Genomic DNA, 27813 nt, shown 5'->3' with positions numbered 1-27813 from the left:
TCAATAGCCTATTTAGATAGGTGGTATTTAGTATTCTAGCATGGATCCAGCACAGTGTCCTAAAATGTTTAATGAGACAGAAATTTAAGATGCACTATTAAAAGTGTCATCCTGTAATGAAAAATGTAAATTAGATAGTGTGACATTTCCCACTATGGTTAAATCTCTCTCTCTCTGAATTTATGTTTGCACATGACTGTCTAAATTCTAGCAAAATTAAGTGTAAAAAGAACTATTAAAAATGCCAAGCAAACACTTTATACCTTGAGTATTAAACATTTGAATATAACTACCTGATTGGAACAGAATGCTTTCATAAATTACCAGTGCCAAAGTATTGTGACAGGTTTAGAAATAAATTAAAAATCAAAACACAACAGATACTGCTTAGTAAAACTATCCCATGTCTCATGGTTATCTCATCTATTTCAACCACTGACTCAACATAATAATCAAACTATTACTCTGTCATCAGACATATTTTCCAACTAGGGTCCCATCTGTATTGAGCTCCCGCACCAGCTGGACAGCATTGGTGACTCAGTGTGTGTGTGTGTGTGTGTGTGTGTGTGTGTGTACTTAGCATTTTTGCATTAAGCCTTCATTAACAAGTCTCACCTGTCAGCCACCCTCTGTGTCTCATTGAACTATAATTCCCATAATCCCATCTGAAATCTCACATCTGAGGTCCACAAACCATTTCACACACCCTGCATACACCCCCCACCCACACATACACACCCATAACACCCAAACAAAGGCAAAGAAAGAAGAAAAAAATATGTAAACCCTGGTCAGCACCCAATATTCCCTGCACAAGACAGAATATATTTTCCTCATGCTTCCAATAAAATGTGAAATACATTGCAAGCATAACCAATAAACCACAGAAGACGAATCGTTAAGATCAAATCCCACGCTTTACTTCAATCTTGCCCTCAGACCCTGGTCTTGAAACTACTTGTATGTGGGAATTAAGAGGTCAAAACAAGTCAAGTTCTCACATTGACACAGTAGAGCAATTGAGATTTAAAGGGAAATAAATGGTAAGTATCTACAGTTGTGGTTAAAATAGACAAAAGCATTAATCTACAATAATTATTTCCTTCACACACTATTATTATTTCCTTAGCCTATAGGTGTAATAGGCAGGTTTCTTTACATTGCCTTTAACAAGCTTGAAAAAGAAGTTATTAATCTCTGTGGTATATTTCATGGTTAAATATAGTTAATAACTCTAATAGGTTTGCTCATGTCGCTTGACACATGTTATTTATGTGATTTGACTCTGCTATTTAATTTAAGAAAAGACAAAGTGAACTGAAATTCCAACAAGTACAATCGGCCTGACGAGACAGTACAAAATTTAATGGATTTTGAAAATGATTGTGTAATCTATCACTGGAAAATGACAATGAGGAATTATTAAACAAAACTAAATAGCCAAAGAGTTGCAAAACAGTGGCTTGGGAATACTAAATAATCACGGATGCATAATTTGGTGTTTAATTTCATACCTGATTGGTTGGTGCCCCCCCCTAATGATTCACCTCTTTGTATTCAAGTCACTAAAAGGTCAGTTTTTTATAATACTGCATGTCCCCTATAAATGCTTTCAAAGGGTAGAAGAAGAAAAGAGCAACTGAGCCAGACTTGAATTGTTTACGAGGTTCCTTTGGCCCAAAATTGCACGGCATAACCTCGTTCATGCAATGTCAAATTGATCAAATTCACTTGGTCCATGTATCATCCCGACCCCTAGTGGGAAAGGACGGCTGGTTATGATCACAGAAAAGAAAGACTTCACACAAAGATGGTGAGTTCACAGCAGGCTATTCTTAAAGAAAGAAAAAAGAATCAGCATTGTGAAGTGGAAAATGGTGTCAGAACCATTCTACTCGTCTTTGATCATGCATTGGCAACAGTGAAAACTGTAACAGCAACTTGTAGGGAAAAGCTAGAAAATGGAAGGTTGAAAAAGATTCAAAGGTGGGTGGCGAGTTGGTCTTTTTATAAACCCGCTCATTTTTATGTTCTTGTAATCCTGTCTTTTCTTTTATTTTAACTGTTATGGGATAATTCTATTGTGAGTATTTTTCCTGTCCTTGTTAATAGTAGATAAACTGTAGCAATGACTCACTAAAGTAGAAGTTGATAGAGCTCGATAGCTTTTGTTCTTACAGAATGCCCATTGACTTTATGAGGCCAATGTTGGCCTATTCCAAAGGAAACGTTAAATTGCTTCCACCAGTTGCAAAAAAAAGGACTTCATCTGGAAACCATTTCAAGAAGTGGAAGGTCAAGATGTGAGCAGTTCGGTAGGCCACCACGGTCACTAGTTTTACATTCTGAACATTTTTGCATGTGGAAGGAAAGGGTCAGTTAACCACAGGGCTTCAACATTGACATGAAAAGCAGCAGGTTATATGACAAGTTCTAAGATGGAACAATAAAAGGCCATGATTTACACAGTGATCACCTGAATTGAAACTGATAAGAAACGAAAAATTAAAAAGTTACAGATCCAACAGACTAAAACCCTCCGGCTAGAATAAAACCAACCTCACGACTTGAATAATAATGCGACTTATTAGGCTTTCATTTGGCTTGTTTCTTGAAATTAAAGTTAAAGATTCAGTTTAAAAACTCTCAACACACCCTACTTTGCTTCCATTTTCTATTTATTTGTTTAAACTCTTGACCAACCTGACATTTGGGTGGTCCCATTATTTTAAGATCAGGCCTTAAGCCTCACTATTAAACCATGCGTTGTTTGTATCTCAATTTGCATGTTGTTAAATATATTTATAAGTATTTGTGTGCATAATGATTCCCTCCAGTTCATGATTTTGCATGCATTGACCTCTTTGCATATGATGAGAGTACATAGTAGATATAAAATGTTCAGATTTGACCCTATTTATACACTCATACAAACATGCACAAATACACGGCAAAATGCAAATAGAACTTGCCGTCTCTCGTGCATAAGTCATTTATGTTAATGAATCATTCTCTTGGGATAATGACTCCTCGACTGCTATGGCACACGTAACCCCTGATGCCATCCAAGCTGGGAAAAGACTCAGTATTCTCCCATGTTTCTTATCATGTGAACAAGATCTATTATAGTGTTTTACATTCAGCTTCAAGTACTTGATTAAGCAATCCCCTATTTTTGATAGCAAGGTCACCTGCTGTATCCTGCACACAAACACGTGCTAAAAGTGTCAACTATTGATTTTATATGAATTAGTACTCATGCAATGTACTGCAGTTTATTATTTATTAAGGCTCACATCTATCTCATATAGTGCTATTTGGATAAAAGCTGCACGATCACTCAATAAAATGATTTACTCATACAAAGACTTAAAGTATGTATAGATAAGTGATCAACACATCAGGGTATAAGCTAAAATTAGATGTCTAAAGACATCAGTGTGATAGTAACCAATTCTTTTAACACACATTGCACTGTGTTAATATTGATACTCTATATAACTAAAAATATTGTTCTTTCTAGGTCTTTAAATCATGGAATTGCCTTCACTGTTTGAATAGGGAGACACAATGAGTGCAAATGTATATGTCTATTTCAGGATGGGGGTTGTGAGTGCAAGCGGATGAGGATTTTTATCGACTGACACCTTGTCATATTTTCTGTCACATCTTGACAAGTCCTGCCAGAAAGTATTGAATGGTCATTGACGACGTATATATGTGTGTTGTACATCAGCCCTGTGCATGATATTCGTAAAATACATCTGTAATGCAATACATGTAAGCGCTTATTTAATCATAATGTAGTTGAACATAATGTCTGCAGAAAAAAGAACTCCTTAAAAAGACTCATGGGTCTATTTTCAGAGGCCGCTTGGTTGCACAACAGCGTAAAATGTGACTTAAGTAGATTTTCATGTCAGCGCAAAGCACTTGGTTTAAAATTGGACATACTAGTTAAACCTGGAATTGAATGTAAACACTTTGATGACTCACACATTTAACACTTCATAATACTAAACAATTTTCCTTGTATAATACCATATGTAGCAGATACTCTTAAACTGCATAAAGGCCAGACTTACTACCCTACTCACTACACATGGCATTTATCTTCAGGAGAAAATGTCTTTAAAGTAGTCAAGGACATGACATTATCACCTCCCTTAACAGAATACTGAACAGTAGTAGCCATGTGAATTAAAGTTTTCTTGGCAAAGGCTAAAGTTAAATGGAAGATCATGTTTAGTAGGGCTTGACCTCAATGTAATATTTCAAATGTCCAGTCTGCTTAATGTCCTCCATCAGCTATATCTTTCTAAAAGTAGATTTGGAAACAATTGCATGCAATTTGCTGATGTCTATGACTTATCAAATAGATTGTTTATTGGACTCTAAATGAGAGCTTTTGTCGTTTCTGACAGACGCTGAAGCCTCATCAACGCATAGTCACGTCTGTTGCTTTGAGGACAATGCCGCACACGGTACTTGTCAATGTCTCAGAGTTTGTGAGGTGTAAGGGTGCATGTGTGTTTGACATCCGTGACCAATCAAGACAGAAGCCACGGGCTTTCCAACTGCCGTCCCTTGAGACTGAGCAGTGGACAGCCAATATGTCACAAAACCACACACACACACAAATACACCTACGCACACATGCACGCACATTGTAAGGCTGACAGATTGGTAGTTTATGGGTGTTAACAGACAGAGGGAACCTCTTTCTTCACCATCATCCGTCATTGCCTTCCAACCAACCTCCTCTGCACATGGACACATACGCACAAAGGAAGCTGCCGTTTGTGTGCTCTTTATTAAGGCAGGAAATAAACAAGGAATAGTGCCATTCAGACGTGGATTCCAGACAAAATGCTGTCTTTCTCTGTGTGTTAAAAGAAGGGAATTAAAGCAGTGCAATTTAAGATCAGAGGTCAACAGTGTGTTGACCTGAGTTGAACAGTGAGGTTCTCATCCCAAAAAAAGGAAAGAAAAGCAGGGAAAGGTCACAAAGAGCAGTTTGGCAGAAAGGAAAGCTAACAAGAGAGATTTTAACCATGCAAAAAAGTGCAAAAAGATGTAAAACTCCCACTGAAAAGATTAGAGTGAATTAGAATGTAGTAAATACATCGCCTAGAATCATAAAATGTACTCTTAATTATTCAAATTAAGCATTTGCATATCCTTGATTGACATTTCATCCTTTTTGTTCTTTTGAATGTATTGTTGGACACTTGGTAAGTTTGTTCAACTGTGCCATTTTCTTTTCTTAAAAAAGTCTCTTTTTATTATAAGCAAAATATATATGATATAAAATGCACATAATGATACTTTATTACTTTGATCCACTGCTGAAATAAGACTTCAAATCACTCTTCTTTCATCTTCAATGACAAAAGATTATTCAGCACTGGACAGTTCTTTTTCGAAGATGTGCTATCCTACTGGTGAAATTATTACACAAATCCTCCTTGATTTGAGTTAAATTATCATTTCCTTTCCTTATTGAACAAACACACCAATAAAGTCATGACATCAGCATGAAGATAAAAAGAAATTTCCCACTAAAGTCACCTGAAAAGCACTGAATCCAAATGGCCTAGTAACGCCTATTACTAGAATCTTCAAAGGCTTTTAAACTCATACGCATGTTATGTTTTCATGTCCACCTCAGGCTCAAAATAATCCATTCCAAAACCACCCACACAAGGTTATACTTAAACATACCCTAACATATAAATATGCATATGACTCATCCTCAGAACAAATGCTATAGTAAATAGGCAGAGAATAAACCCGCAACAGGTACCAAGAGAGCATTGTGGTTCCTATTTTGGAGTACATTTCAGCACCACTGTGCATGTGTGCGTGTTTTTTCAACATGGGTTGGAAGCTGTCAATCACAATCCCTGATGCATGACAGTGGAGGAGGGGTACCGCCATTGGGAATGATGAGATCCCCTCCCTCGCTGTCTCCTCTCCTCATTTTGCTGTCACAAAGTCCTCCTTTCCTCAGCTTTACTGATTCCTAACTGTTTAAATCTCTGTTCTTTTTTTTTCCTGGAGGTACTTCCATTTTAAAACAATGAATTGTTCCCAAGCAGAAAAAAAAGTGGATAAAGTACTTTGACATTAAACTGGCCTCATACGCTTCTACAATGGAGATTTCTGCTATCATCATAATAAAAAGTCATTGATACAGAGTATACATTTGGCCTAAGGTGAAATATTAGTGTCATGGAAAAATAAAATATATACCCCTTTGGGCAATTTAGTGCTACTAAGTGGGCTATCATAAAATAAATGTTATGGTATATGGAAGGAAGGAAAACATCCTTGAAAGGGGCTGGTAATCAGGCCTACTGCCCCTTTATGAGGGAGAACATGCTTAGATAGAGTATCCCTCTTCAGGATGAACACTTTATAAAGTGGCTGGAAGAAAAGAAATATTGCACAGACATAAGAGATTGAATTTAAAAAATTTAAGTGATTTAAAACAATTTAAAGCTTGGGGCAAATTTGTATTTTTTGGTCACAAGTTTAAGAGGTCGCCAATTGGCATTTTGCCTTTCAGATCGAAAGGATATTAATACTAGTTAATGTAAAATATATAGAAATACATTAATTAATTCATTTTCTATTATGGAGTTAATCCCAGCTAATTTATTGGCAGTGGTCAGATTACAACCAGAATTTTAAACAATCTATCAGACTATTATTCACACTGATGGAAAATTTAAAGAGGGTTAATCAAACTATCATATTTGTCTTTAGAATGTGGAAAGCCACCAACAAGCAAAGCCCACACAGGAAGTTTGAAGTCCAGATCTGAACCCTTGACCCCCACCCATCAACTATGCTAATCCATACAAAACACATCTGGAAACAGATTTAAAGAAAATATACATATATATTCAGTTTCACAACAATGCCTAATCCTTATTATTTTCCCTCTCCATTGTGTTTGCAAATAAATATCTCTGACATTATAAACTCCGTAGCTATTTATATAACATTATCTTTCCAATACCACAATTCAGTCAAACCGATGATGATTCCTGACATTCCTCAATATAAACAAGCATCATTCTGACATAATATCTCATTGTGAGATGCCCAACCACTATTTTTAAGCCAGAAATGCAGATTGTTGGTCTGGTACAACCCGTTCGAGTAAAACAGATCAATTTGTGCATGAAAATGAATCTTTGCCACACATGTACATGCACCCCCATGCATATTTTCCTACACAGCCCACAGCAAATGTTCAAGGGTCAACAGACACAACACACCATCCACGGTCATGGTTCTGCAGGGGATTACGGGGTAGCCAGAAAAAAAGCTCTAAGCAAAGTTAAAGCTCTGTACATGCTTATGCTCACACACGCACACAAACACACAATGCACAGTGATATGGACTAAAGATCATTCTCTCTTGGGTTTGATCTATGCAAGACGGCTTTAGGCTTTTTGGGTGTGTTTGTGTATTCGAGAGTAGGATGGTTCTTTTTCCACCTCAACTAAAAACATTTCTGCGATTCAGAGTAACAAACTCCTCATTTGCAACAAATAAAGAGAAAGCTGCCAGTTGTGACATTGTCTCTTTATGAAAGAGTGTACTTCACAACTCAGCCAGCTCTAAAAATAAATATAAAGTGGATATATTATCATTCTAACTAGTTTTGTCCAGCAGAGTGCGGAAAACAACAACGACACATGCGTGATCTGGCAAGTCTTTAGGACGTTAATGGCCTCAAGGGGCGTTTATGATGATGATGGTGACTCATTGTAAATGGTAATGATAACCTTGTGGATGCTAAATGTTAACTAGATTGGGGAATGGAAAAAAATATAAAAACTATTGCCTGTTTGCAGCTTTGTTTTGTTTGATTTTCTTTATTCCTGAATTAGGAATTTTGCCTTTGGCGGATATATTATTTGAAAGTTTAAGGTTTGGATGTACTTGCTATAATAAAAAAAATCCAATGCCTTTATCAGATTGTATAATCCATCTCAAAAATGGATATACAATCATACATTAAATTTTACATTCTATGGCTCAAACTAACAGCAAAAATTCATTTCTTTCTCCAAGTAATCTGAATCACTTTTGTCAGGCGAGACAAAATGTTCACCACTTGAAGTAAATCCTGTCAAATGGACATTAAAATACAACGTGGTGTATACAACCACTGACAGGTCCACGAAGCCAATCCGAAGAGATGTTCTTAATGTTCGTCACTGCCATTTTGGCTCAGTCAAAACTCATTAACCGAACAGATTTGCTTCAGCTCTGTAAACAAGTTAGTTCTGCTTGGATGTACAGCGAGATTATTTTGTGAAGAATGCCGTATCCGTATCAATTCCCTCTTTCATTTGACACAAAAGTCAGTGGATAATTCAATGTGTTCCGTGTCTTAATGTAAGTCCTAGAGTGCAATGAAGAATATACGTGTGAGAATGTGTGTTTAAATTGTATTTAGGTCAAAAGCTGCCAGGAAATCAGTGTTTCTGCTGCTCCTATGAAGTGAAATTGCTTGTTCAGGTTGCACTTGTTTGTCAGCCCACCAAGAAACAGGCTCATTAAGCTAATTAACAGTACTAAAGCAGAGGTGACCTGCATGGCGTCAGGGCCTCGGGGCTGAACAGATGGGACAGTTACACCAGCAACCTGTCAGTTCTGTGTTCAGTTACTGAGTCAACAGTTCCCTATGACAGATATTGTATTCACGAATTATGATATCTGGATATAACAAGTAATGGAATAATCATTTTGTTACATTCTGTGTATGTGGTAGTGAAAATTATAACCGCATCATGATGTTTGTGAAGAAAAAAAATCATGTTTATTGATCAATATGAAATTAATGTTAATGCTATGCGGATTTAATTATACAGCAAGAAAAACAAATGATGTTTTGCTGGCTTCATGATGAAGTCTGATTGAAAATCAGGTAGCGGAATGGTTTTGGCATCAAAATGTGTTTTGTTGTGCCTCAAAACCTCAAAACCGCATCAGTATAATGTCTTTTCAACAATAATTTCTGTGATTTCAATTCATATTGACAGAAACCAAGCTACCTATTGCAATTAACATTGACAAAAACAAAGACCAAAAGGTTAAAAGCATGAGAAAATGCTATGCCAGCATTGAAGGACAATATGCATCTTAGCACTTACCCTCACCTAGAATGTTTTGAAGATTTAAACAAGCACTCTGTCAAAGATCAATGATGCAATGTTACATTTAAATTATGTTCCTACTGGCCAAGGCCTTACTTACTTTACAGGCAGCTATGCGTAAAAAAAAAATGGATAGATGTGAGTCAATGCGAGGAACAGAACGGAAAAAGAGAATTTCTTTCACAAGTTGATTGCCTTGGATACCAGAGCAGATGTTGAAATTGATTAAAAACACAAATAAATACATAAATTGCCGCATGAAAAATGGGCTGAACCCAACAACACATGGCAGGATCTAAAAGGCTATAGAGGGATAAGCAGCATATGTATTTTTCCATATCTCCCTTTAAAATGTGTGCTACTCTGGTTTTGCCACAGCAACATTTGATATACGTTGCTGTATCAGTGAGTTCAATCACAGTGTTTCCCGACTTGTGACGGTTTATTGGCCCAATGTGTTGCGGCGCATTGCGTTCTACAACGGCATGACAAGTCACATTCTGTCAGTATATATTATTATTGTATTATTGGCAACGCTTGGTGTGTCTAAGCTAAAACATAGTGTGACATTGATTTTTTTATTTAAAAATGTAAGTCCACGCAAAAGACAGAAAAACACAATGCAATGACGAGCATGAATAACTGGCTTGAAAAATCCCACTTACACTAAATAAAGAAATAAATGGCCAGCAGAAAACCCACGCAAGAACATGCAGACTCCACACAGTGAGGACTTTTACTGGAATCAAACCCTCGACTCCAGAACTGTGGGCCGACTTAAAGTTAAGATAAAACAGTTCAGAAAAAGGAATGATTGAACATTTCTGATTGAATAACTAATAACTAATTGTGTTGTAATATTACACCTCTTCCATTCCTCCTCATTTTCTACAATGAGAACATTTAATAACAATAAAAAATTAACTATACCTCCATATTGACTTTATGTACAAACGTTTGTCCCTTCCATATTATTTTTTTGGTGCATGTTCTATCACCACAAACACACATTGAGTCTTATAATAGCCTGGGTGGCCACCATTAATTTCACACAGACTGGTTCAGAGGAAGAGAGGAGAGCCCAACAGACAGAATAAGGGAAAAAAAGAGATAGAAAAAGGAAAATGTGAGAGTCTCTTCATTCCAGTTTAGTCTTGACCCACCCACCCTCATCTCTCTCTCTCTCTCTCTGGTGCATTTTCAGTGATGTATGGCTGCCATCACAGAAAATAATGACTCGTCTGCCTGTAATCTTTTATTTCACAGCAAGCCCGGGGAGGAGGAAGAAGAGGATAGAAGAAAATAAATAGCAGAATTGTTTCTCCTTTGTTAAAAAAGAAGGGGGAGAGAAAGAGGTGAAAAGGAGAGGGGAGTGTAAAAGAAGGAAAATGGGTAAATAGGGGAAGAAGATATTGTCTGATTGAGAAAGAAGAGGGTAGTATATGGCCCTATGAAATGGGAAGTGAAGGAAGCATGAGTGGTGGATGGAAGGAGGAGATGGACAACTTTATTGTCCTTTTTTTTATCGGAGAGGAAAAAAACAAGAGGCTGGCAAAGAAGTGAAAGTGGACGCTTGAAGACAGTAAATTGACTCGAGCATGTTCAATCAGCTCAGAGCATTTTTAAAGGCTCATTTCATTACAGAAGACACTGATTTTTGAGCGGATTTCCTTCTGAAATACCGTTTCTCGTCATCCAATAAGAGCAAAGTGATGATAAGAGAGCATTATGTTGAGTGGGATGGAAAGGGCAGCTGTGTGACATGCAAGATACACACAGATTATAGTTAGGATGTAAAATGAAACAATTCAGAAATGAATTGTCTTTACAAATAAGCATAAAATCGCCATTTAAAATCAACACTGTATGTTTATTTCTACTTAATGTATACTTTTTAAGGAACTGATTATTGTGCTTTTTAAAGAAATTGTTCTTTTGTAGGATGAAAATAAACAAAGTCATCCTCCATTTAAGGAGAACATTCATAGTGGCAGTTTTAAAACGTTATTTTCCAAAACAAGAGAACAAAGTTTAAGCATCTCTCAGAGGACTCGTTAATATTGTCTCTTTCATTTAAGACTAGTCTTTCTGTTAAGGTGTTTTTTTTTCTCCCTGACCTTGAGTTGTTTTTTGTTGTTGTTGTTTTTATTTTTTATTTTTTTTTGACACGGTGGGCTAACGAGCACACTCAGAGCATCCTGTCAACATATGGAGGGGCCGTCCAGGCATCTTGGATCAGGCTGGAGACTCCACAGGATGAGCTGGAGTGATTCCAGATGGAAGCTACTTGGTGTAATTAAAACACATTAACAGTTTGTTGACACCAACTGAGAAAAATCCCTATGTGCGTTTCGTTCACATAAAAAATAAACTTGGTTTCTACTCTGTTAAAATGATCTACGGACATTCTCAAGCCATTTTGGAAACATCCAACTTTAACACACTTCATAAATCAACTTCCAAAAACAAAGTCGACTAAAAAAACTGTTCAGTTCTTTTCATCTTAGTCATAAAGTAGGTTTTTTTATACAAATAATCAAGCCTTTGGGTTTGTTGGCTGAAGCTATGAGGCTTTGTTGTAATTTGGTCAGATCTGCAAAAAGTTGTGCCAACAAAAATGAGCATACGGAGATGAGACAACGTCTATAACCTTCACACATAAAGCCATATGTACATGTGTCACTATCAAGACATATGGTTCCATTGTAGATCGCATATGCTCTATTTGCATACCAAAATTATGCATTTATGTTCTGTATCATAAAAATGCTGTTGAACTATCATTATACACATTATGCATGGATGGATGGATGTCTGACTGAGTGATAATGGATAATAACCAGAAATGATGAATATGTTCTTGATAGTAATTATAAAGCCACAGATTAATGCGCAAATAAATCACAAAGGTTTTTTATAATACCCGAAAATAAAAAGGGACTTTTCTTTAATTTATATGCATATACTGCAGCATATTTTGAGATTGGCATCTGTCAGTTTTTTTGTGCGATTATCTGTAATATAACAAGGAAAAACCCAAATTAGAAATGCCTTTGTTCTCATCTTTTGTGTATTTATGTTGCAATCACTCTCGGTGATCAATGCATCTTGTCAGGCAGTAGTTGATAGATTATTGATTATAATTAGGTAGTTTTCTGCGTGTGAGGACACTAATTTCAAAGCCAAATTGCCTATGTGGTCATTTTTTTCTTTTACTTTAAACACAAACATGGACTAACATGTATATGTTTTAAGACACTTTACAAATGAGTCGTAATTTTCCTTCCCATTGCATATTTATGTTAACCTACAGCAATACCAAGTGTAATTCTCTAAAGAAAAATTAAATCTCTCTTTTCCTAAATCTATCTTACTCTGTCTGACATGTTGGAATGTTTTAAAATCCCTTAGCTCAGTAAAATAAATTCTATTCACCCATAACCAAAAAAAAAAGGTTACAATAGTTCAGTCCAATCAATTATGTCATAGAGTTGTGTGATTTGCTGGTTAAAAATATTGTTTTTGGGAATAGTTGTTGGCCAGAAGGGTTGTTTTTCCAGAGTAACTAACCTTTTAGAGGTCTTGCATTCTACTGAGGTGCAGGTTTTAATGTGAACAGCCCTAAATTTTATTATTTGGTGCAAACTGAGGTCTGTGAGGTGAATTTTAGGGCCTTATTTTCCAAATCTGGCAGCTTTTAATGGACATTTACATTAACAAGAAGGATAGATGTGTCACTCAAAGGCATGAATACTACTTAATGCCAATATACTGTATATAATCCACTTGTGTCTCAATTCATGTGGGCACATTCAGAGAAAATACACAAAAAGCAGACCCAGAGGGTAAATGAAATAAATACATACAACATCTCCTGGGTAAAAGGTGTGTGAGTACTTAGAGAGTAAGTAACTCCAAGAGCTAATCTTAAATAATGTCCATAAAGCTCCCTCATAAATGTATCTGCTATGTTATACTTATCAATTTATCAATTCATGTGACATAAGCATGATTACAGGTCTGGAGGATAATGCCGAACAAGTTCGTAGAAGTGTCGGTTGGAGTTCGTTTACCTCCAAGTCTTTTAATTCTGGGGTCTCGCTGAATCCATTACAGTCAATCTACGAGATCTGTTACCATCTCATCAACAATCTGAATTTACATAAACATACATAATTAAGCGAGGCAGCCAAGAGGAATGGCTGTGATTACAGATTTGTTTATTTATGTATAACTGGATCCAAGCAGAGTAGAATTGACGAACAGTGGTTTGGGCTGATAAAACACAAGCGTACACACACACACACTTGCAGCAAAAAGACTGGTAAAATTTGCTCTATTTAACTCTCACTCTCAGCGGATTAACAATCTTCATTCATCACTGCAGTAGACGTGTGTGTTTGTGTGTAGTTGGTCAATGTCAATGCTACCACTGATTGAATGGTATTTTCCATATAACTGCCTTATATGGGCTCTTTTCCTCTGCCAGTTTACCGTGCCAAATAAGGAGGAAAACCTGCAGCCAGAGAACTGAAGCCTGCCATGTGATTGTTAAATCGCTGAAAAACATCCAGAAACATGTGCATTGCAAGATGGCTGTCTCGAAGCGTGTTTATTTGAATCAAATGATGCCCCTACAGTGAGAAAATTGAAGACTCAGACACATGGGGCTGATCTTTTCTCAACATGTAGTGAACAATCATGTGCCAGACTAAAATTGGTGTTGATCTTTAATTTTGGTTTGTTTGTTTAAACAATCAATAGTGGTTGCGCTCATAAACCGCCAACAATGATGTCTGGATGGCGGTGAATTAAAATATGGGAAATCTGACTGGTAGAGTTCATGCTTGTATGTTTTTCAAGGTATTTCAAGGATTATGTAATGCGAGAAATGCGTTATTTAGGAGAAATTATGTATAAAACTATCATGCCGAGCTGGTTAGAATAGAACAATTATGAATATTTCTTTGCAACAATAATTTTGAAGCACACATGCACCTGATGAAAGACATATGATTAGATTTGTGGTGAAAACTTTGCCCCAGAGCTAAACCAATTCATTAAGTTGTGGGTGATGTCATATTAGTACATGATTAATCCGCCCAGTTCTGCTGAGCTGCAGCCTTGGAGTCTCTTTTCCACGGTATTCGAATAAATTCTTAATGGTGCTTTAATACATCAGCATTATGAAAAACGTGAGTTATCAACTTTGCCTTTTTTGAACAGCTATCATGCCATTTTTTGCAATCATGTCACTCGGCTAACTTCGACGGTTTCCTCACACTTTTAACATAAAGACTGTCACTTCTCAACTTAAGCAGAAAAAAACGAAGTGTGTCAACTGTATTGCTCTAGGTGGTTGTGCAGAAAAGTCTTGCTTTTGTGAAGTTTGGCACTTTCACTTGGATTCATTTTTTAGGAGGTTTTGATAGGCAAAAATCAAACAACTCAGATGTCACCAACAAAAAGGAACGTCGCAAGATCCCTGCCTCAGAGCTCCGCCAACACCTTGTTTCCACATGATTATTTCCTGCAGGCAAACTCACCCGCTTGTTGTATATAAAAAAAAACTTGGTGCTCGTAAGCTTCACAAAGACACTGAGGATGTCAAAAGTATGGGATCATTTAAAGCTGGAAAAAAACAATGTGAGGAAGGAATTTGACGCCTATGGATCTGCTACAGCATGTCAGAATGCCAACAAAAACAAGCAGTACTCAAAGTGAGAATAATGACATAGTGTGTGGGGCTTATCCACTGAATATCATCCTAAAATGGAAATAATGTTGGAAATAACACAATGTTTTTTTCATCTAAGGAAAATGTTTAAAGTTAAGAAAGTTTCTGGAGCAAATTATCATAAATCTTCTTGTGAAATGTCACTTCAACGACAAGAAATGTCATAGTCATACTTTGAGTTACAGTATCTGTTGTATCCCTTATTTAGCATTTAACCTTGTTTTATCTTTCTATACGTCAGCAGTTTTATAAATATACAGTATGTACTGTATATTTTAAAGTTTATGTGTAACAAACGATACCTTGTAACTGATTCAAATGCACATTTATATACTGTAGCTAGTCCCCATTTGCTTCAACCACTATGGAATAAATCTAAATTATACTTCACGGCCCAATAAGATGCACAACTAAGGAATGTATACATTAAATTAAGTACAATGACCTTGAAATCATCTTAGTATGGAGTATTGGACCCAAATAATTTTAAATATTGCTGAATTCATACCAAAAAAAAGAATGAAATGAGAGTGTTTCAACATATTTGTTGATATGGTTGAGTAATCTCTAACTAAACTGCAGCAGATGTGAGCAAGAAAAGAAAGTATCATTAATCACTCAAATAAAAAAAAGATGGATTACTTCTGTTCCCCCTGTTGGCTTTCTTGATGCATAGCAGATGCATTTTGTATTGCCACTGTAGGACATGAAGTTCCTTGCTGAGTTTCAAAGATGAACCATAAAATACCCGTCAGGAGATGTACATCAGCGGCCTCATAAAACACACCACTTTCCACTGCACTCTTTAACTCTGACATCCTCTAGCCAGTATGTGATAAAATGCAGCAGCACCACAATAACACTGAGTGGACCATTTTAATATTCACCAGCAATGTGCTATGCCATTAGAACTTTTAATTCTGTCTTTAATAACTATGTTTGCCAAAAAAAATCTGGTTAAATGTGCATAAATATGTAAATAAAGAACATAGTGTACTATAGAAAACAAAATAAAATTGTATGGATTTATAAATTGTATGCTGAAAACAACAAGAGAATGCTAATGACTAATTTGGATGGCTTTTTAACATCACCAAAATTAATAAATGTATTTTTCTGCAAAAAAAATCACATAAAATAACTAAGAGGCTGCAAAGTGAATACATAACAATTCAAGCAGAATCTTAGTGGAATTATGCCTTTGGACTTCAATTATGTTGCCAATTCAATGTTTTATTTACATTACCACTTTTTCAACAACAACATAAGAAAAGGCAGCATAATTGTCCATCATGCTAACTTTTAGTCCATCAGTGTGATTTGGTTTTAAGCCCAATTGTGGTTTAACATAGAGCTTTTCAAAAGTGCAGGTACAGATGGCCAATAGAACCTCCAGAGAATATAAGAGCTTGGCACAGATACCATGCCTGGTGACCTGCTGTCTTTCTGGGCTTCTTGAGGATCGAACACCCCCTGCCGTCTTTGGAGTGACACCAACCTTAACGTACATCAATCTCAAACTCTCTAGTGCATGAAGAAACACCATAAATCCCATTCTACATTGAATATATCCATACAGTAAGAACAATATTTTGGGAAAAGTTATATTCCACTAATAAATAGATGAAAATGTGCAGTATATGTAAAGTGCAGATGGTTACGGAAATCTCCAGAGGGATCAAGGGTCAGACTGTGCCGTGTGATGAGTCTGCTACCCTGCCGGGCTTTTTAAATCTAGTATCCCCCCCTTTCCAATCCTCAAAGTACCGTACACTTCCCCCTCCTATATTCCTGAAAATCCTTGAATACACACACCCAGACACACACACACACACACTTATAATACACAGACTGGCAAAGTTATTCTTTCCACATATACTGGTTGGATGCTTACACGCACATGAGCGCAGACGCGTTCACACTATAATGTCTTAATTAAATTATGATTTACATGAGATTAAAATGTTATGGCGGTTTAAGAGCATTTTTTAGAGAGCCGTATTCCCGTCCTTATTGTTGTAATACACACACAGACCAACTGGAGACTAATCCCACCACACACGCTTATTCACACACACTCGGGCAAACAAAGTGAAGTCAACCAATAATCCTTCACACACACACACACACACACACACACACACACACACACACGTTTGCATGCATGTCCACACACACACTCTCAATGATAGTACTTAAAGCAGTATTAAGAAAGGAGTGGCAGCATATACATATTAAAGACTGAACAGATGTTTATTGTCCAGTTACTTCCCTTTTGTTTGGGTGTGCGCATGCACATTTGTGTGTGTGTGGTTTGGTGGTCTAGGAAAAGACCTCTTTGAGTTAGAGGAGGTAGTTTTTTTGCATTGGTGTGCAAAGCTCCTTAGTCTGAGTGAGTATTGAATGCATGCCCAAAAGTGTGTTTCTGGCACATGTTCCCAGTTTGCATGTATTTTATAACATAAAGACATGAATACAATGCTATATTATGAGGATTCTTTATGATTTAAAACACTAAAGCTTGCATAAAGATTCAATGGAAGTCAAATTGTCAGACTTGAAAGTCATTATATATGTTTGTATATGTGTGTAATTGTATATAAGTATTTGGGGATGCTACAATGTGATACTGTTGATTGTAACTATTAAGTTATCTCCTTTTTTTAGCTTTAATTTGCAGTTTTTTAGGAAAATAAGAATGCTCAGTAAAAGAAGTACTTTTTCTTCCTCCATCTATAATTACTTCTTAAATAAAGCTTGTGTTGTGGGTTTATTTATTTATTTTGACAGTAGAAAAATAATCATTGTGGCAAGAATCCCATCTGCTAAAACCCACAGTGACCTCCTACTTTGCTTCTTCTATCCCACAACATCTGCCATGACCCCCTGGCTGTGTGTGACTAACACGACTGTATGAAGTCATGACGTGCGTGCATGTGTGTGTGCGTGCACGTGTCAGACAGATGGGATCATGGGTGTTGATTGTCATGGAGATGAGGGCAAGCATTTTGGACACGTGCAAACACATATTTCATTTCAGATCGCCTCTGTTACACCAGATGATTCCATCTCAACACTCATTATGCTCCTTTCACACTTTAAACAGTGGATACACAAAACATACATTTCCTCAACACGTTGACTAAGGAGCACCCTTAACTCAGTTCTCCGAGGTGGTCCGTAAATCAGTTGTCTGATCTTCCATGTCTTTGTGTATTGTGAACATTCGGACAATTGGTTTCACAGGTTTCTTCTGTTTGAAAATAAGTATACGCCAGAATGCAAAATAACTATGCTACAGACTTTATCTCCATTAAATATGACAATGTTATCTACTAAGGCAATCAACAAGCACCATAAAGCATGCACTTGTTCACTTTCTACATATTGGCATAGAAATATTTGTATATACTTCACATAGTTTACATCATATGACCTACTTGAGACATATTTCACAATTTAAAAATGACTAATCCACTTAAAAAACTATGTATTATATGCAATTCTATATGGTGATCCTATTAGCTGGGAGATTCTGAGTATTGGTTATACATATATCTTTACTGGGGGGTGAAATATAAAGACAGGAAAAATTAAATAGTGTTTTAATTTTATGCCTTAAACTATTACTTGCATAACTTCAAGAAAAATGGAATGGAAAATCCCATATATTTTGTCTCAGTTATGCACATTACTTTATGTAAAGCCACTGTAGTATGAAATACTATACAATGGGTGGGTATTAGCACCTTGGTGGGTGGGCATGGTCTCCTACAGACCACCCATAACAACAAGTTTATCAGATGGTAGGCCTCAGCTGACTTGTGAAAAGTACAACTTGCCTTGGACACGGTTAAAATTGAAACATAGGCAGCCAACCTAAGCTCAGGGTAGTTAAATACTATCTATTATGCGTTAAAGGGAAAATACATCTCAAGAGTTTGTTTTTCTTTTGTGTGTTTTTCTTTATTTGTTTGCAAGAATAAAAGGTAATCCTGCAAACATGGAACACCTACTGTTAAAGTATTCCACTGTGATGTTGGATGAATTTAACAAGGATTTTTGCAAAAACATTACTGTTGCCGTTGATAAATGATTGACAGTTACTTAAAAAACAACAATAGGGTATGTCACCTGCTGTGAGTGTTTTACAAACACAAACATTAAAAAGAAATGCTTCTGGGTAAAGCAATACCTGGATTGCGGCCAATGGACTGCCGGGAGTGATTCTTTCGACAGTAAACAAGTCTTTAGATGTTCTTAAACAATCTAATTTGTCATGAAGAAAGCTGCATATGAAGAAATATGCACCATAATTGATGTTTTAATCAATCAGAGGTTGTTTTAAGCGAGATATTCTGAATAATTTAAATTTTTTGAACCCCTAAAACATTCAATATTAATGTTGAAAGTCTATTTGGAAGAAAATAAGTAGCATAGTTGTGAGGTGTGCTGGAAATTGCAATTTAGGGTCTAAAAACATGTTTTAAGTAGAGGTTATATAAACTTCACTTTTCAGTCGTTAAACGGAGATCCAATTAAAACAAACAACAAACAACGATTTCATCTGAGGAAAAAGGAGGATGGCCAGGAAACAAAAAAACACACAGCAAATATATATCCAGATCAAAGGAAGCAGACTAACAGCCTCAAGTCTCACAGCCATCCCCAAGAGCTCACACTACTCATTAAAAACTCAAAATTTCCAGTCCTGCAAAAATAATAAAAAGGCAATACACACTACTAGAAGACTGTTTTGTTTTTGCCACTCCAAAGTTGTTTGTGGAGTCAATCACAAGTGGATTGAAGTGTGAGAAAATGTAGATGTAAATCATTTTCAATTGATTCACACCACTGAATAATACCAAAAAGGCGGGGGGTACTAAAGATGAACTGTGGGTGGGATGATGAAAAAATAAAACTGCCTGATAGTTAATATAGTGCAAATTACTTTCAAGAAACAATAGGACTGCGCCACATTATATTGACAATAATACTTGTATTTTTGGGATATATCATAAGACACAATGTCTAAAAGCTTTAGCATGTCAGCCTTAACTGACAATAATAATGTAGAGAGACTCAAACTTGGCTATACAAACTCCAATACGTCCACAAAATAATTTCAAATACTCACACACTAATGATGGGGCGCCTTGTATATGTTTTTTTCTTTTAGTTACCGTATTTTCACGACTTTAATGCGCACTTAAAAGTCTTAAATTTTCTCAAAATAGACAGGGCGCCTTATAATCCAGTGTGCTTTATATATGGAAAAAAATTAAATATGTCATTCATTGAGGGTGCGCCTTATAATGTGGTGCGCCTTGTATAGTCGTGAAAATATGGTAAGTTTAATACCTAGACCTGGGTCTTTGCAGTTTTTTGGGGGGGAATGCGACAGGTTGACTAAATTGCACAAAGTTTAACATCTATCGGTATCAGAACTAGTCAAAAAAATCTGAACTCTAAAACGACTTTGACTGCAGTCAAAGTTACGTCACACCATCAGTGGAAATAATCAGCCAGTGATGTCAGTGCTTTGTCATCCCCCAGCTGTACTGTCACCTCCTGTTGCCGATGCCGTTTGATGACGCCGCTTTAGGCAGCGAATTATCATCATGACCGGATGTTACATGCAGGAAACCTAGCGATGTGACTTTAGGCATCGCTTGCTTTGGTTATAATACTAGAGCCGGTTAAGCCGTTGTGACATTTCTCGGAAGTTTGCTTGCCTTGAAACAAACTGAGATATGAAAGTTTCCCGGGTCAGTGAACATGTTCTTCTTTTAAACACAGTGACCGGTTCTTTTACGGTCACACTCTCTTTGACATGTGCTGGATGGTGATGAAGGGTGACAGGATCGTGCTGATTGATGCAGTGAGAGCAAATGACATGGTTATGTGGAACTAATTAAGGGTTTTTATTATTTGAAAACAGAACTTGGTCATGCTTTTTGATGAATATTTCATCATGCGATAAAAGAAATGGAAGTGCTTTGGGAGAGTAGGAGTTTGTTTGATAATAATTTGGTTTTAGAAATGACAAAGATATAGTTGGGATGGTATTCTCCAGTTGGATAAATTAAGAAATATGGAGAGAGTGGTCATGAGAAACCTTGGTTAAAGGTTTGTCATTTGCAACATTATGTTGCATTTTATTGGAATGCAATTTGGGATCAATATAGAATAAAACTCCAAATTAAAAGCCAGCATACGATATTTATATCATATTTGGAATCTAATCGAGGTGTAATATGAACTGAAAATCTATAACACAAAGTCACATTTTAATTACACAAATAAAATTACAAAATCTGAATCTCCTATATTGACATACTTTGTAATTTGCAAGTCTTACTTTTTAATCAATATTTGTGGAGATCTGCTTGAAAAAAAAAACACTTTTATGAGAATAAACCTAGTTTTTCTAACTTAAAAAGTTCACGGTCACACATGTCCACCATTTCCATCTTAAAAAAACAATTCAACTTCAATGTGGCCTCCCCATAAAGCCATAAAGGCACTATGTTTCACTGAGTATTTACACAAGTAAATCATTGCTGCCTTGTGAAAATATATAGTCTTGTGGCATTTTTTTCCCCATCACCCAAAAAGAAATAAACAAAAGTTGCATAGTGGAGATACAGTTTCATCTGACACATGATAAGTGTGCCAGCATACACATTGAGGTGATGTGTGCATGAAAACCCCCCCAGAAAGAGCAAGATTGTGTATGCTGCATGCAGGACGCATCACTAATCTTTATAAGTGGCTATAAATCCAAACTGCTCTGCTGGGCGTTCATGGTGGTGCGGTTGGGGGGGGGAAGTGGGGTTCATGGGATGGGGGTGTTATAGCCATTGCTCGCTTGCATGAAACCACAGCTTGCAAAATGAATATTTATGGGGTGAAACCGCTGCAGTTGTTGAGATTCATCTCATCAGGTAGCAGGGCTGCACAAGAAGGGAACGTTTAAGCACTGAAGGTTTCTGGAAATCAGCCAAAAGGTGGTGAATATGTGTCAGTGGCTGCTGACCTAAGGGATGGACCATTCTGTTTTCAGCTCAGCTTTATTTGTGTGGTCAACACTCAATTCCCTCAGTATATAGGCAGTAGTGACAGAATAAATCTGTTATTGCGTTAACTGCTTTGAGATATGGCAATGCAATGTATGGTTCTATAAGTATAACATTATGGAAGCCATTTACAAGCATGGGAGAATATTTTCAATAATTATCCTAATGGTAAAAAATGATTATTAGTGTTATAGGCATTGATATTGAATGAATTATACTCATATCTCAAGGCACTGCTGACCAAATATGTACTCATGAATGCTAAAAATGTTTGATAGCAAAACAGCAGCAAACTGCCCTGCTACATTTTACCATAAAAGATAAAAGCTGACAGCAATGTCTGCTCCAACTTTGCACCAAGAGAGCTGTGCTATATTCAGTTTCTTTCTTTCCTTTGTGCATCGTTCCCAATGAATACGTTTCAAAAAAAGGGCTTTTCAGTCCACCTGGTTGAACTTATCAGATTCTTTTCACATTGATGATTTTTATAGCTCTGTACTTAAATGGTACTCTCCAAAATGAGTTTAATAAGGATTGATTTTCTTTTTATATAGTGATGTGATCCACTCTATTTGATTGCCGCAGTGGGATAGATTTGATATCAGAAATTTGGATCATAATAAAAAAGGAACTTTTTGGTTTTCAACGTGAATTTTTGTCCCATATACTGGGGGAATATATATATCAAAAGTTTCTGCATATGCCCCAAATACAATGAAAATTATAGTTTAAAATTTCCTAGCAATTTAATTTGATGGTATTTTGTTTAGTTTTTTAATGAGAATTATACAGTGTTTGTACTGTAGTTAATCCTTACTTTTGAGGCAAAAAAATGAGGCATTACATTTGTAGTTGTTATAAACTATCTCCAAAAAGCATTTGTGTTTCAGCATGGGAAAACTAAATCACTTTAGCCAGGACAAATCATTCACACATAAAAGCCTACTGATGTACTAATGAGAAGGAATTAAAGGTAAGGGAATCGGAGGAAGTTCTCCGGCAGGCAATGCAGGTTTTGCATTATGAATAATGTAGGAGTGTCAGAGCCACGTTGCTGATGTTAAATATAGACAGCTGAGAGCACAAAACACAAATGAAACGTTAATGTTAAGAGCTCAGCAAATTAATCGGTCTGTACATTGCTGGGAGACATGTTTTGTATTTTTTTGTTGCCCTTTTTATTCAAATGTATGAATAATAAAGAGTCTAAATGAAGTCATTTCAATTACTCAGTGTTACAAGTGCTACATACACAAACAAAAAAAGAAATATGGCTTACTTAGAACTGTAATTTGAAAAAGAACAGAACTGTCTACAGTTGTTTACTAGTTTTAGACACTTTTTAGGCTGATTATATTTGGGAACTATTTTTTAATTCATCATTTTGTCCAAAAAAAGTTGCAACCTATCAAACTTATATTAAAAAAAGAGTGATACTATATTCTAACATAAAATAACAACAATAATAGACGCCTGAGCTCATGAGTTGTAATGGATTGTTGCATAGTCCAGGATGTAGTCAACCGCAAAATTGGTGGCTGGATAAAATATATATTATACTTTGAGAAAGCATTTATTGTTGCTTTGCAATGACAAGTCACAGTTTAACTCTACTTCTTTTGTTAGGAGTCACCACTTCTCCACAAAACAGCGCCCAATTGCGAAAAAAAATAACACACCATGGGTTGAAATGTATAAAAGTGCTGTTTTTTTTACAAATTTTATCTGGGAAGATACAGTAAGAGACCCAGAAAATAGGAGTGCTGCATCAAAGTGGAGCCTGTCGAGAATAATACTGCAGCATTCAGAGCTAAAGGCAGAAATACCAGGCTAAACTAATGATAACACACAACTGTCTTTTTATTGTTTTTCTAAAAATCTTATAAATAACTAAATATTTTTTTCAGTGTCTCCTAGATAGTTAATAATAAGAATTTATTACAGTTTATTAATTATCATACTTCAATGTACAACCAATTATAGCCAGTGGTGTTTGTTTATATGTTTTGTACCCCAAAGCCATATCCATTAAACATATCCACATTTTTAGTGTTGGCTGTTGTATATTCTTAAGTTTGAAAACTAGAAAAGTTTTCTATTTTCTTTTACGAGCTGTGACGAAAATGTTTGAAGGATGTATTACATACCCAATGTTTAAACTTTAACCGTCATATACATGGCATCCACATTTCACTCCATCAGTGCACAGCAGTAGATTTGGAATGAGTAATGCACTCTTGAGAGCTGATTAGATGCCTGCTGAGCCAGGAGACCTCATTTGAGCCACAATCAAAGAACTTAGCTCCATATGCGTAATATTTCTCCCTTTGACTTCTTCTTTTTTTGTTTTTATGAAAAGATGCAGCCAGTGGAAGTGTCGTAGAACATTAAAACGGGAGAAGCATCATTCCCAGGCAGAATTTCGTTATAGAGATCAGAATTTTTTACGTAGAATTAATTCACTCTGACTGATCAATTTTAAATCATCATTTTGTGATCTAAAATGTTGCTTGAATTATTTACAGATTTGTTAAGGACATTTATTTATGAAATGAACAGATGTGGATACGTTATATGGATTGTTTTTATCAAAAAGTTGCCAATTATTTACTATAATGCTGATATGTGATGATTAGAACTTAAAATATTCTGAAATCCTGATATTTATAGAGACCTCCCAATGGTTGCGGGGGGTGATAGAGCCAATCTAAGCCAACTAGGGACTTGTAGTTAATGGTCACTGTGGAGTGCTGCTCTTAAATGCGTTAAACATCAAATTTATTCAAAGTAATAGCATTGAACCTAAAAAAAACCTTGATCTTTATCTTTTTGAACAGAAATTTTTCATCTGTTAAACAGTGACGAATACATTAAGATGCAGAGCCCTCAAAAATCCCACAAACGCAAATTTAAATCATCAGGTAGTAAGCTAAATGACTTTCTGCCTGCAAGCAGAGTCAAGTACTAAATTAAACTCAGCTGAGCATCAGCTAATGTGTCATTTTAACTTTGCTATATTATTAATCAGCCGCTTCTGGTGCTGATTACATACACGCTCTTTTTCATTTGGCCTAGCAATCAACCTCCCAGACCTCAGTGCCACACATGTCATTTGTCACATATTGTGAGCCCTGAGATGCAGTACACACACCCACCCACACACACACACACACACACACACACACACACACATAAATACACGCACACACAATGCAAAGACTCTTCAGTATCTCAATTCAAACCACACTTCAACGGCGTGGTTGGATAGATTAGAATGAAAATGGTATCTCTTAGTGTCTCTCATGGGCCATTGTTGACTTTATTACTCACTCTGCTTATTAATGAATGGATTTACAGCATGGGTCTTTTTGCATTAACCCTTTAGTGTCTATTTTTGCTTGTTTAACAATCATAACCTTTTTTTGTTTACGTCCATACTAATGTTTTAGTACTAAATTACTATATATTCAGTTGAATCCAAAATAATTGCTCTCAAGGCTTGGTCAGACAATGTTTACCATTAACATTGTACAGTATAAAGTATTTTAAAAATAAGCAAATACACTGAAATATCTTCAAATTGGTGGGCTGCTCAGGCCAGGACAAAAGACAGAATACACAAATATAATATTGTGTTAACTACAAATATACGATGCACAGTTCAAAAGCGATAAGTTGCCCGCTGTGCCCGCTGTGAGTGCGTTAGGGTTAATTGTGAAGGTGACGTTAAAGATATGCTCTTTGCTCTGCCGGGTTCAGATCCACCTCGTCAAGTTTAATGATTAATTAAGTTGAGGCTAAGCCCACTGGACATGCAAGCCCAACTAGCCCTACACCAAGAACAAATGCTGAGAAGATAGTTTTTCTTGCTCCTTCATTGGGTTTAAAATACTCCAAGGCTGGTGGATATTTTAGGGTTTTGCCCTACAGGCAATTTGACTTTGTCAATTAGTCAAGCAGAATAGGATGGATGAATGTTAGCAAATATTTAAAAGGCATGACGACAGTAAGGAACACACAAAAGTGCTTTGAATTGACTTATCTGGGCATGCACAAAAATAGAGTATTTTACTTTTACATACTGTAAATATCCATGCATTTGAATGAATTGTTTTGTTAAAGAATGCATTTTGCAACTTTTACCAAGCTATACAAGAAAGGTCAAATCCCAAAGGTTGGAAACGAGTACAATTCTAATAGTAATAGTAAAGATGCATGCACCAGTAGATAACAATAAAAAACATAAGTGAAGGAAAAAATAACAGATGAGCACACTGTATGCACAACAGACTGAGATGTGATTTGTTGATGGCTTCAACAAGGATGTATTTTTTTTTCTTGTGGGGGGCAGCAATGGAATGGAGATTAGATTCTATGAAATGAGTGTGGAGGGTATATCAGAAATTAATGAATGCTGCTGCTTGGATAATCAAAAACGGAGACCTGGAGAGGTGCCACATTGATGGAGCTCTTACCAACTAAAGATTAGCAATACTCCTCTATCCTGTCTATCTCTCAACAGCATATTGAATCCCCCGGTAGCTTCTTTTCCTGTCCAATCAGCATTTTCTGACTGATACGTCTATATGTTCCTTCCACGGCCACACAATCCAAAATAATTGTAACACAGAATATACTGTATAACTTTTCTTGATTGCACTTGTATTGTAGTCGGTGCCCTTTTGAGCCAGATTTAAGGAAGACTGTTTTAGATGCAACACACTGCCCCTGAATATTATAGAGGCTCCTCCATATTTGACAGCAGGGACAGTGTGCTGTTCTATAATCCCTGCAGGTACTATAACAGAGAGGTACTAGCACTATTGAGCATGTGTGTGTGTGTGTGTGTGTGTGTGTATAGCTCGTCTATGTAACATGAATCTGTTTCATGGCCATAAAGATTCACGAGATGTTCACATATCTGCGCCCTTCCCTGCCATTATCTCCAGCTGAGCGATTTTCATCCCGCGCCGCCGCATTATTAAACAATTTGCGGGCATCGTTTTACACACCATCATAAGCCTGTAGTTAAAAGACGATCCATTTAAGGTTTTGAACTCCTTTGAGGAATCTTTTGTACTTATGACCAAGGTTTTCTTATCACTTAAAGAGCTTAATAAATCAGGCTATATGTGGTCAGAGAGAGAAAAAAATACTTATATAAGTTACAATTCCCAAATTCAAGTGACCATATTTGGCTGGGAAAGGCTCCAGCACCCCCTGAGGAAAAGCAGTATGGAAAATGAATGAATGAAGTCGCACTTGATTATGAGTCACATGTCCAGTGTGACTTATAGTCCGGAAAATACCACACTTGATGTTGTTAGTGATCAAAAATGAAGTTGCATTTGTATTTGAAGATTGCATTGAAAGGTGCAAAGTGCACACATGCAAAGAGCCATCAGACTAAAAAACAAGCAGCAGGGAATTTTAAAGTCGAGATGCAGAAAATATTACTTCCACCTACACAAGTACTACATGCACACTCACACAACATCATCGTTAAGTGCAGCAACAGCGTGCTCCTACCTTCCGACCACCAATTAGCTTACTTAGAGCTTGAACTTAATGTATTAACATATAAGACTCTAAAGAAGTCTCAAATACCTCATTATATGAAGAAAAATAACATCCAACTAATGTACTTATCAATGTGTAAAGTTTAAAAGATGGGGGAAAACACGATTTGCTATCATGACCCAAAGTAATGGGTTTTTAATGATTTTTTTTTTAAATTAAAACTATAAATGAACATATTTCCATGGGATGAAATTGAGTAAAAAAGTGTTCCTAAAACTGCATGATGCCATGTTG

The 27813-nt window shown here is 36.3% G+C and overlaps 1 protein-coding gene across 4 annotated transcripts in view; it reads right to left on the bottom strand.

The window, feature by feature from the left end:
- The window catches only part of dcc (DCC netrin 1 receptor), a 91848-nt gene that overhangs the window by 62784 nt on the left and 1251 nt on the right, over positions 1 to 27813 (bottom strand). The gene's annotated exons all lie outside the window — the stretch shown is intronic.

This window comes from Stigmatopora nigra, chromosome 17 (genome assembly GCF_051989575.1).
Source record: "Stigmatopora nigra isolate UIUO_SnigA chromosome 17, RoL_Snig_1.1, whole genome shotgun sequence".
In the NCBI taxonomy this organism is placed as follows: Eukaryota; Metazoa; Chordata; class Actinopteri; order Syngnathiformes; family Syngnathidae; genus Stigmatopora; species Stigmatopora nigra.
Note: the sequence above shows the minus strand (reverse complement) of the source record. Positions and strands in the feature narration are given on the sequence as shown.